Source organism: Anser brachyrhynchus, assembly GCF_964034855.1.
Source record: "Anser brachyrhynchus genome assembly, chromosome: 4".
In the NCBI taxonomy this organism is placed as follows: Eukaryota; Metazoa; Chordata; class Aves; order Anseriformes; family Anatidae; genus Anser; species Anser brachyrhynchus.
This window is the reverse complement of record NC_137698.1, coordinates 14409087-14421608: the sequence shown is the minus strand read 5'-3', so window position 1 is coordinate 14421608 and position 12522 is coordinate 14409087. Positions and strand designations below refer to the sequence as shown.

At 42.3% G+C, this 12522-nt stretch overlaps 1 protein-coding gene across 10 annotated transcripts in view; it reads right to left on the bottom strand.

Moving 5' to 3' along the window:
* The window catches only part of LOC308194775 (maestro heat-like repeat-containing protein family member 2B), a 79243-nt gene that overhangs the window by 46421 nt on the left and 20300 nt on the right, over window positions 1–12522 (bottom strand). For 9 of the 10 annotated variants that reach the window (XM_080591083.1, XM_080591085.1, XM_080591079.1 and 6 more), the window contains 2 exons: window positions 5694–5779; window positions 658–751 (listed from right to left, as the gene is read on the bottom strand). The gene's annotated coding sequence lies outside the window, so the exon portion shown is untranslated. Of the gene's footprint in view, window positions 1–657; window positions 752–5693; window positions 5780–5874; window positions 6273–12522 lie in introns of those variants that run through there. The other variant, XM_080591086.1, reaches the window with a different exon arrangement.

The window sequence follows — 12522 nt, the reverse complement described above, 5'->3', positions numbered from 1 at the left end:
TGGTACCTGGAGACTGCTGTATAGCACACCTACCCTTCAGAGTCAGAGCTCCTGCCGTACAGAGTAGACACCAGCTTGGCAGTAAGGCAATTGTGCCAGCTACTGAGTGGTCCCACACCCCAGGATAAATGAACTATTTCTCAGCTGGGCCAGCAGGCCCAGGGCTCAGCCCACTAACAGCTTCCTGAGTCAAGGAGGATGGAGTTTAACTGCAGGGAAAAAGGCCCTTGGCGTTAGCAGCAGCACTGAAGGCCTGTGTGTCTCCTGGAGGTTGTGTGGTACTACTCAGAGGTGGATTTAGAGAGTAAGGTGCTAGATCCAGAAACAAAACACAAACTGGGCATTTCACCCAAAACAGAGTGAAACAGAGATCCTGGTAGCAAGACACAGATAGTTTCCCTTGTGGTTTAACTGCAACTGCATGCAAGAACGGGCTCAGCATCTTATGACCAGTCGAGGCCTAGGCTGCCCCATATGTGTAACATGGCACACCACTTGAGTATCTTCACTCAGTGAAGCCACTTCATTGTGAGGCTTCAAATCCTCTTTCCAGGTCTTTTCCATTATGTGAGACACAGTCCTCAGGGAGTGTGAGGTAACCAGTGTGCTACAACCAGAACAAAGTGTTCCTCGCCCCTACTTGCCTGTTATGCTTACCCATCGCCTGCAGAACATGATGCCATACAGTCAACAGCACCAAAACAAGGGTCTGTCTTCATTTCCACAGCAGGGGTCTTCTTTCTGGGTATCACTGTAATAGATGTACACGTTATGATTCCTATGGCAGAGGGACCACAAGCCTATAGCAGTCAGTTCTGAGTGCCCTGGTACAAGAACCCCAACAAATGCTGTCGTTGCACCTTCAGAACCATGAAGTGACAGGATCCCCAAAGTCATATGCTAGTACATGTGCTTAATCAAGCCCTGCTGATAATAGTGGCCATGCAACTCGAGTCCCAGGCCGGGGACTGTCTTCTCCTTTAGCTTTCTAAGAATTAAGCTAGGCTGTCAGGCTACGAGATGAAGACTCTGACAGCTACATGCAACAACAGCCTCTGCCGGAGGAGCCCAAGTTGTATGCCATTGCTCAGGTCAAATGCAACTGGCAATGTGTACTCAAGTGTGCAGCAAGGGTTACAACTGTTCAGCAGTAACTGAGAAGTCTGCTCCACTGAAGTCAGCGTTAATTTTGTTGACATGATTCACAGAAGGGTTCCACCAAAGTCAACTGACTTGGAAAATCTCAGCCCAAGAATCACAGCTGTTCCCTGGTTTTTAGTTTAAGGCTCTGCTGTTTGGCAGTTCTGTTCTGTTTGTTTCTTTAGTTGTTGGTTGTTTTTTTGTTTGTTTTTTACAGTGCACATCAATTTAAATATGAGGATTTCATTTCAGGATGATCATGGCAGAGGCCAGCTGTTTACCTGAAATCTGATGTTTTATGTTTCACGACAGCAGTAGAAACATTTAAACACATGAATACATTGCAATGCTTTGCTGCCGTTGTTTACGTTCTCAAACCCTGATGCAAAAACATGGGTATCAGATGGTACCAGGAGACACATTTTCATTCATGAGACCTTAATGCCTGTTAACAAAAAGATTGCGTTTGAAAGATCTCACTCTACTGAGCAGACTTATCCTTCGGGATCAGTGTTACTTCACTCTTGTTAAAGTTTGAACAACACCTAGGAACCGAAACATACCAAGGACATTTCAGCACAATGCAGCCCTCTTCTGGCTCAGAACCTCTAGCATAACAGCATAACATATAGACTATCTTGACCAAAAATGTAAACATCTAAGCACAAGACTTGCAAGTTGCTTTTGGCTTGCATAGTACACATTCTCTAGCATACTGAAGGCTCATCACACTCTACATGCCAAAACTATTCCATGTCCTGCAAAGAATGTGTTTGGCAAAGTCAGTTCACTGCTTAAAATAATAATAAAAAAATGCATCTATTACATAAATCATTAAAGGAAAGGGGATGGGCAGTAAGAGTCTGGATTGCTTCATGTTTTCATCTGAAACTGCACACAGCAGACATTTTTTCACAATGCCCTTGCAGGATATATGGCGTTGTGCTAAATAGGAAGAAATAATGTTCAGGAGAGAACAAAGGCAGTATGAGCCAGATGAAACCGTTAATGGTTTGGAAATTGGAAAGGCACACTGTCAGTCAGCCTAGGTCAAGTCAGGGTGGTGAAGTGTGACAAAGCCCCACCTCTGCCCTGCCAAACCGTCAGTCTCTCAGCAAGGCCACTGGTCTTTTCCTCTTGGAATGGTTTTTAATGTGCTGGTCCCGATTTTATTTTTTAAGCACACCTCTGACCATCTGAAATTTTCCTTCCCTTCACTCTCTCTCCACTTTCTTTTATGCTCTCCCCTTTGCCTTTTGAAACCCCATTTTATCGTGTAACTGGAGAGACTTAGAACAGCTTTTTCTTCATGTACTTGTTCAGGAGGGGCTTCCTAAAACTCTTTTGTCGCAGTGTCTGATTGTATGGTATTAATTCAGAGCAAGTATGCCAACGTGCATGGAAGCCCCAGACCTGAAAGGCTAAAGAGTTAAGAACTATAAGCTCTTCAGGGCAGGAAGGATATTTTGAGCGGAGTTTTCCCCAAATTGGAAAACTCCTGTGTCACTACACTGTTTTTGAAATTAAGTCCAGAAATCCTACAGGAAGCATTTAATTTGCATGTGGATTTGGCCCTAAAGGAAATAGCATGTTACACTGAAAAAAAATCAAAATAAGAAACCTGGCCCTGCCATTCAGTAATCCTGCAGTTTACATGAAGAATTCCTGACTGAGTGCATGTAAAATGATTCTATGTGGCATGAGTGTTTGTTTAGTTTTGGTTTAAGGATCTAACTACACAGCAAGCATCTGTGAAGTTCCTTGCTCTCCCTGATGCAAACACTGTGCTCGAGGATTGCTCTGGAGAGTGGCCAGTAGCAGGTGTCTCTGTAAGAGGGTAAGACCAAAGCAAGCTCAGAGCAGTATTTCCCAGCTACGTGCTTCAGCAACCCAAGACATAAGGCCCTTTGAAGGAGATGTGTTGATGGGGACTAGCACTCTGGAGTGGCTTTCTGTTTTGCCTGAGTTTATTCAGTCACTTTTTTGAAGCCTTGCAAGTTCCTAGCATCCACACCACCCTATGGTGACGAGTTCCACAGATAAACTGCATATTGTACAAGAAAGCATTTCCTTACGCTTGCTTTGAACCTGCTCATCTGCTAGGTTGCTGCTCCTACAGCATCTGTTCCACACCCTTGATCAGACTGTGCACTTTTTCCTGCCTGCTGGATTTCAGAGGCTGGTATGTCAGCTGAGCTCTTGCTACATGCCTGGGCTCATGATATTAACATTTATTAGTGGCATTTCTGGTTGGGCTTGATAAATTTGCTCTGGAAAGACAATATGCCAACACATCTTCCTAAAACACAGAATACGTTTAAGTGCCTTGCCCTGATCTGACAGTGTCAGCAGCATAAAGCACAAGAAAAAATGACACTGTTGGCACAACAGCCAATTGCCAGCAGTTTTAAAAGATATTGTCTACATTCATATTCCTACTTTATTGCTTTACATGCATTCATAGCCCTCCAAACTGATAAAAGGAAATGTAAGCCCTCAATGTCACATCTATAAGCTAATCTTACCAACAAAGAACAGAAAAGGACGGGTTTAAGAGGAGCAGAACTTCTCTTTTTATTCCTAGGAAGCAGCCAAGCGGTATAGCTGTGACCTTTCCTTAGCCATTTGCTCCTCTCTGCTTCTCCCTTAGTTGTGTTTCTGTGTCACTTAGCAGTCGCATACATAATGTCAAGAGGCCTCAGCCATGGAAAGCTGCAGTGAGCCATGAGCCATTCCAGCTTTAATTAGGTACACAAACTAAAGCCAGTAGTAATATGTCTGAGGTACCAGTAATATCACAATCACAAGTGCTTGCACTTCGTGAGAGCAAAACATTTCAGGAGACATAAAGAAATCTACTATGTCATAAAGAAGCAGATTTGGCTTTCACTGGTGCTGTTTCAATTGGCAGATGCCCACTCTGTTCATCAAAGACCTCAGGGTTTTCCTTTCTCCACCCTGCCTTTGCCCACCTGGCAGTTCTTGAAGTTTTCGAAAAGGTGCTGAAATGCAAACATAACTATCTTAGAGCAGCTCCGGCAGCACTCTCTGCATAGGAAATACTTCGGAAGAGTTTCTGGCTTTCTGAATAATTCAAATATTCATAATTGAATAATTATTCCAACGATTCTTGGAATCCTGATAATATATCAGGCTAGGCAGTAAGGCACTCAGCTAGGCCTCACTCTGCTCATAGTGAAATAGTAAGCCAAATTCAACCCATGTTCAGTTATCGCAGACGATAACTGTTTTTAAAACCATGGCTCTATAGCATATCTTTTAAAGGACATTTTTAAGAGTTACGATTGGGTTTACAAAGGAACTTTGGGCCAGCTGCCTTCCCTGTCACCTGTCTGGCAGGCTGCTGGCCAAATGCTTTTGGAGACGCGCTCTCAGATGGCAAAGAAGGTGGCAAAAGGGAAGTGGGTAACTGAATCCATTCCCCTCAGCCTCCAACTTCAACTAGATTAAGGTGACAAAAGCAGAAAAGTCAAGACTTAGCTCCTGGCTAGTCTGTGGTTTGGCTGCACTTCCAATGAACTCATCAGAGATGTATTCATATGAAATAAGCTCTTCGGTTTGGAACGTCACTAGCAGTTTAATCAAATTAGTTTGGCATCTTGCTGATGATAAGCTAACTCCTCAAACCCTCCAGAGGGTGAGCAGATCAGGTTACCCTCATCTCATAGGTATGTAAAGCCAAATTTGCTCCTGCTCAGCTTCATTTTTTCCCGATTCATCATTCATCCCTTGTGTTTTATCTTACTGAGGACTCTTTATCTCATCTTTGGTACTGGGTCATAATCAGATGCACATTATGGTCAAAAAATATAAATGCTGAGAAACCATTTTCTGCAAAATAATTTGGGGCTTCTACAATACTTCGTGTTAGTGGAGAAAAGTATGAGAAAATATATTTTTTTCAGTGTTGCAGCTGTTTTTGCCCACGGAAAAACAGCCTGAACTTCCAAGAAATGATTTGAAGGTGGACTCACACTGTGGCAGGAGGGACTGAGAATATAAATGTGTATTCTTCTTTTCCAAAACAGTTTTTCATCTTAGAAGTTTTAGGATCAAATCAGTTCTCATACTTTTGCAGATTTTTATCTTATTTTTTTCAAAATGAGGCATTAATGAGGCGTGATTTTTCTCATTTTGCTTTTGTTTTCCTGAAGAATTTTGATGTCAAGAAATCTCTACTCTGTAAACAATGATGCAAGTGAGGACAATTCAGATGCTTTTGTGATTTAACTCATAGCAAAATTAATTGACAGGTGTGGCCAATACTGACACAAACCTAATGGGTCCCAGCAAAAGCAGTCGAAAAAATATCCAGAATAATCTTCACTAGTCCTTTCATCATTTTTGGTAGCCCCTAGAAAATTCTTAAGCCACAGTATTTTAGAACTCATTAAATGACACGGGGTTTATAGTTTCTGTGAAAGCCATAGACCATTTTTTAAAATCAAAATCTGAAATACCAATGAAAAATCTTATTTCAGTGTTTGTTCCTGACAGGCCTAAGTGAGAAGAATTGAAATTTCATGACTCACCGCAGATGAACTGCACAACGTTTCTTATCCACCAGCTTCAGGTCAGATTTAGCTTCTATGGTTTGACCAGACGTCCATTCCTGCAGCTGAGAAACACAGGTAACATTACAATTTTTCCCCTTCATTTTCCTGGTCAGTTTTAGGTGTGAGATTTGGTCTCAGTTGCGTGTGAAGGACTTGCTTGTGTGAAGGGAATGACGACACAGACTCCAAGACAGTCGAGAAATGGAGACCCCTTATTGTCCCAATGCCAGATCTTATAAAGTTTTTCTGGGCCCCTACACGCGCTGCACATGGCTGGCAAACATAGTTACAGGCTTCTGATTGGTGCATCCCTTTTGATCACGCATAGCCCGCTATCGGCCCGTCCGAGCCTAGCAACTCCTCCTTACTGCTTCCCACTTGCTCTTATTCTAGCCTGGTTACCACTCTGTGCCTCTGAGTAACCTTCTTCTTAACCCTTAGTGCACCGCCGTATCAATCAGCTCCAGTTTGTCACCGAACGGGTCACCCATACTTGTGTACTAAACCAACTTTTCTGTCCAGGTCTGCCCCTCTGGAATTCATCATGAGTCTTTAGTGATACACAAAGAGGATATAAGAAGTGACACAAGGGGGCTAGGTGCACAAGGTAGGAAGGAGACTCTACTGTACCTTCCTCTATACTGTGATTCAGAACACAGGAGGCTAGGTTATATATTTTTTCTTTTTAACCTTATTTTTTTTTTTTCTTCCAGAAGTGAAATTTAATCACATTTAAGCCATGGTATGCTGCACATGTTTAATAATACTCTCTTGTCCAAAAGAAAGGGTTTCACTGAAAAATTAGTTTTGCATAGGAAAAATATTCCTAGTGAAGCTGCCTGTAGAAGGGAAAGTGTTTAAATGTTTTTTGTTGTTTTGTTTTTAAACAGAAGACAAAAAATTACATGAAATGATGATTCAGCATTTGGAAACACCAAAAAAAAAGAAAAAAGAAAAAAAGAAAAAGGTATGTTTAGAAGCAACTGTCTCTTTATTAAGATAACAGAATTTAAGCACTTTTTTTTCTCTTCCCTTGCAGAAAGGTCACAATTTAATCTCATTTTGGATTTTTTTCTCAGCTCACTGAACAGATACACGATATACCACCTCAGCTTTATAAGATGTATTTATATATATCCTTTATATTAAAGGATCGACATCACTTACCATTCAATGCAATCTCAAAGGTTGACCATGTCTTACCTGAACTGGCAAATTACCTGCCACTTCCCACCAATTTTCTATTAAAGCAAATCCTGATTCAGCAAGGTAATTAAAGCTTGTACTACTAAGCATGTGCCAAACATTAAGCATTTGTCAAGTTCCACTATGACCAATACTAAACTAGGGTTTCAGAGTACAACAACATCTTCTGATTTCAATCTAGAAACAACTAGCCTTTAACAGGACTTCTCTTCGGTATTAGTTCAGCTCAAAAACTGAATACGGATTGGCACAGAACCAAGTAACAGAGCTGGTCCTAATCTCAGTGAGAAACCCTGTGCTTCATAAAAGGTATCAGGAGAGAATTTGCCTCAGCATTGGCTATGTAAGAAGTGCACTCTAGCGGCACAGACACTGAAATACATGTTCTGGGCTACCTCCACACCTCAGCCCCGCTGCTTGCATGCAGATCTGCAGAGATGTTTTGGGTACCTGGCGGATTTGACAGGCTGGAAGTCACTTAGCATGCCCTCCAGCCTGAGGGCATCCCAAATGACATTCCTGTGTGTGATTAAGGCAGAAGTCTGCCCGCAGTTTCTACTGCATTACTTTTATTTATTTTTATATTTATTACTGTATTATTTTACTTGCCTCGCTGGGTCAGAGAGCAAAGACATGCACAGGCTGCACTGCAGACTGTTAAACCACCATGAAGTCTGGGCTGTCGAGATTACAAACAGCTTATTTTCTCAAGACAACGCAGCTCTGCAGACCCCACTTTTTTTAGGTCACTAAAAAGTGACCACTAGTGACCCCTGTTATCTAAAATTTTCCTAGATATTAAGTGCCTAAACAGGACCTGAACCTCCTAACATCTGTCCCAAGAGCACCTGAACTTCAAGCTAGCTAAATCAGCATTGATGCAGAGAAGTCATCAGCAGAGCCACAGCTGGAATTACTGCCCATAACAGAGTTAAAGTGAGGCTGAAGATCTGTCCCTGTATTTGAATAACCCAAAAAGTAGCTTGGATAAAGTCCAAATCTCCCCTGATAGAAGAATAAACTAGAAATGAAAGGCTTCTGGGTGCCACACATAACCAGTAGACACCAGAAGGAACTCATTCGCATTAGCTTAACCTGCTCACGTCAACTGCATGTCCCGAACCAAAGCCAAAGGTGATCTGAGAACATTACACAACAAGGTTTGTGGAGGTCATTGCCCGTGACATGTTTTTGATGCTGGTAGGCCCTCACTGTGTAGAAATGATGCACCAGGCAAGTCATGGTTGCCTCTCAGACTTATCCTTGTCATCTGCTCTGCAGAGACCTTCTGAATATTTCCAACTACCCGTGTGTGCAGCACCAAGCACAACTGGACCATGACCTTGGTTGAAAGATCTAGGATTCACATTAGACAGCTAATGTTTGTTTATTAGCAGTGCTATAACAAGACCACATCTTGTGTGTAACATTTTAACCTGCACACTGAAAGCAGATTTTATGATACAGGCAGCACTTCAAGATACTTGCTTCAAAAAACAGTTTAAAAGCTGTTCACAAATAATTTGGGGAAAAAAAATAATGCAAAGGACAACTTCTATGACAGTCACCTGCATCTCAACTGTCAATGCGATTCTGCCACTGCTTTCTTTGCAAAACATCAAAATATCTCTTTACGGGGGAAGCATTAGCCATCTTTTTGAAATGGCATCAAGGGAATGTGTTCTTCTAATTTCAGTTACCCCAGGGAAAAGCTAAGGTTGAACTCTTCTGCTGGCATTCAAGAACCAAAGTGACCTCTGTCTTCTGCTTCAGAGAAGACTCTCCTTTTGTGCCTAGTATTCCATGGTCGTGATCATTACACTTTAAAAACAAACAAACAACAACAAAACAGATTTTTTTTCCTATTACCATACAGCTGTAGATCAAACATCATCAGTCAGGTGCACAAATAAAGCATTCTGAAGCAACTCTTCGTGCACCTTGTCCTGTTTGCGATTATTCAAGCTGTTGGCTTCAGGCAATAATTTGCTTATGCAGGTGCATCATGTTTTCCTGGGACTATACAGGCTGGAAAAGTGACTTTGAATAAAGGAGAGATGAAATCCTACAGCTGTCACAGAGCTGGGCCAAAAGTTAGGGCTCTGGACTGACAGGGACTATCGCCTTCCAGCCATGCCTGTAGAAAGACCTACCTTCAAATATCAGAGGAGAGTTTTCATTTCAGTAATTGATTGACACGTAGCAATGCATTCAGTAAAGGCAAAGGTGATAAAAGTGCTGAGGATATAGTTTCATGGCTGTCTTCCTAATCTAAACACAGGTATTTCTCCCTTGAAGGAAGAAAAGCTGTTGAAAGAAAATAGGAGGAGAAAGAAAGGGAGAATATCAAAGATATTCCCATTTAAATAAAGCCTATTCTGCAGATGCTAGGGTGAAGGTGCATAACAATCCGTACAGCTGACATGTTTTCCTCTAATTGTCATCCTTGTTGTTCTTTTATATCAAGCTCACATGCCATGAGAAGTAGTGAGGAGAATTTCATATCTGCTAATTATTACCATGATGTTATTAATTTAGACTAAGGATAATAAGATAGGGTGTGTGCAGGAAGAATTCATTATGAAATTAATTGCTCTGACTAGGGTCAACACATAAGATAAGGTTTATAAAGCATTTCAGAAACAATTAGTTTTGAGGGCTATTTGGCTTCCTAAGACATGTAAATCTGCAGCATGTAGTTTACATTTCTCCCCCTCCCCATTCATATGCTAACTCCTCTGATAAATGCCACTTGTTCAAAAGAAAATTGAAATCAGTGGATTGAAGCAAAGCTGGATAATGAGGTATTATTGATATATTCTGTAAATGCTTCAATTATTCCTGCCTTTGGTTTTGAAATTATTTCACAGAAGCAAAAAATAAAAAATGGCTTTTTACAAAGTCAATTTTAATCTCTCCATTGCATTTGTGGTTGTTGTCTTTTCCCCTTAATAGCCATGGAAAGGACTTGATTATAGTTATCTTTCTGAATATACTGTTGCTCTTTGTAATTTCTTTCTCTTGACTCTCAAGGGCTCTCTCAGAATGGTACCCCTCAGTTATGTGAAACACCTGTTTCCAATTCATCTCCATAAATGAAACTTAACATGGCTTTGTGTCCTTGCATCTCAAATACACTTTTCTTTCACTCCTCTCAAGTCTTTTAAAAAAAAAAAAAAACTGACAGAAGGAGCTTGCAATAATATGCTTTACACAAGAGGCTGTGCATTCAGGATGTTCTTTACCACGATGTCTGCAGCACTCTGACTTCATTCCCTCCCTGAAGCAGTCGAGGTGGGCCCTCAATTTCCATGTGATCCCATTCACAGAGCCTATCCCAAGGATGGGCTGCTTACAGCAGGCAGACAGTTTAGCTAAGTGGCTGGTTCTGGCCCAGCAGCGCTCTGATCTGTCTGCCACGACACAGAGCAGCAGCAGCGTAGCTGCCCATTCACCACACAGTTCCCAACCGTCACCTTCACCCAGCGCTCTGCCCTCCAGCAGTGTATTAACAGCCTCGAGGCACCAATGCTGTGCAAAGCATCCTTGACACTGCATTTTATTATTCTATGCCACAGTTTCTCCCTTTGTTTTTTCCACCTGATGTCACCCCACGGAATCTGGAGTACCCATTCCAGCACTTGGCAACATAAACTGGGGGGGGATGAAGCCCCAGTGCCTTCACAGAATAAAGGCAAAATCACCTTTTGTGATGGATCAGCATGGGAATGAGTGGGGTATCCCCATGGCACAAGGAACACCCCCAAAAATTCCCATGTCAGTGCTCTGTCCTTTGGATGTGATGGGAATTTTGGAGAGCAACAGCAATGCAGTGCACTGCAGTAGGGGATATGCCACTCAAACAATGCCCCGTATCACAGCAGACTAGGCTCTTTCGTGAGTCCAGTACAATGAAAAGAAAAGAAAACATGGCTTATACAAGAGCAGGCAGCCCTGCCGCTCAATACCAAGCAATAAAAATCAACTGAATGATCAATAGGCTTTTCTGTCCACCAGGGCTTTGAAGAGTCTGCTGTCGTGCTTTCTGCTATAAATAGCACTTGACTAACTTAAAATGGTTAATCGCTGTGAAATTGTCTCCTACAGAGACAACGCACATCTGGAATAACAGTATGCAATTCAGGGTCTGCGGAGTCCCACACCATTAAACACAGAACTTCAAATGGAGTTTTCGCCGCAAAAATGGAGCTGTCTCTTTGACATGCTCACATCAGCTCTGGTCCACTTGCTTCCCACATTGCTGACAGCAGACAAACTCCAAAGAGCTCGGGGCATGCCTTAAATCAACCACAGTGTTTGCCTGTTTAGGGATGAACATACTCTCCTGGTGGTAGAGGAAGCGTGCTGGACCACCCTCACCTCAACTTCACCTTCATGCTCAGAATGAAGGCAGGATGGCATACAGGAGAGAGGGAAGAGGAAAAAATGACCAATCGACCCATTCCAGGCTATGAGGGCTCCAGTGTAAAATAAGCTGCTTTGTGATATAGAGCAGAAAAGAAAATCTTCTGTGGGGGAAGAAAAAGGAAGAAATTCATTGCAAATGTGACCGACTCCAACTGACAGCTTTGCAAGGCTGAGGATGCAATGGAGATGTACATGAAAGTAAATGCCTCCTTTGTTATCACGGCGTTGTTCACCGCACATATTTCATCCTCGCCTGCTAAATGAAAGCAGCACTCTTGCCTGAGCTGGGGACACATACCTGAAAAGGAAAAGCTGAAGCAATAAACCAGGACAAAGGGCAAGGAGAGGTTGATGTTTTCTCTACCATGTTCAGCAAAAGCTTGGCCATGATCTCAGTTTAGAACCGATACATTCACAGGGCTAGGATAACCTGGACTAATGCTTCTAGCTCAGCTATTTATGACTCATGCTGGCAATCACCAACCCCAGAAAAGAAGACCCCCTTGTATCAGACTGCTATTTCCAAAGAATATACGCACAAGATGGATCAGATGGTGCCATCAACCTTGCTTGAAGGGCTAATGCCACAAAGATAACGTACTGGACTTTCACAAAACGTTCACCCTGAGGAGCTGGCCATCTCAAAAGGAGGACCCATGACACAGGAGCACTACGTGGCAGCTCTATCTGGCCTAAGTTGCCTTACACTCTATGAAGAGTCTAACAAAGGAAAGCATGCAAATGGATTTTGTCCTTCGGGGGCCTTTCAGGGCCAGTCCTTAGGACCAAATCCCACCTTTTTTACGCTTTCTCTTCAATTTTGGAAAGACTGCTGTGGAAGTCCTGCCATGAACTTGTGAAGAAAGAACAGTAGATCTGTTAGCACTATGCTGTCTTTCATTATGTGGACAAGAAGGTAAGATGTGAGGGCTGGAAAAGAATCTCTAGTGTGTGATCTCAGCATTCAAGCTGGGTTGCTTAAAGCTAAGCCTGTGCTGACACTGCCAGAACATGCCAAATCACTCCTGTTTCCTATCTATAAGGCCTGGGAGCTAACAGTGCTCTGCAACACCCAAATACAGTAAGAATTGTCTGTTGCTGAAACAGAATAGTATCTCATATAAAAAAAAAAAAAGCACAACTATGCACAAATGCAGATTAAAAACAACAA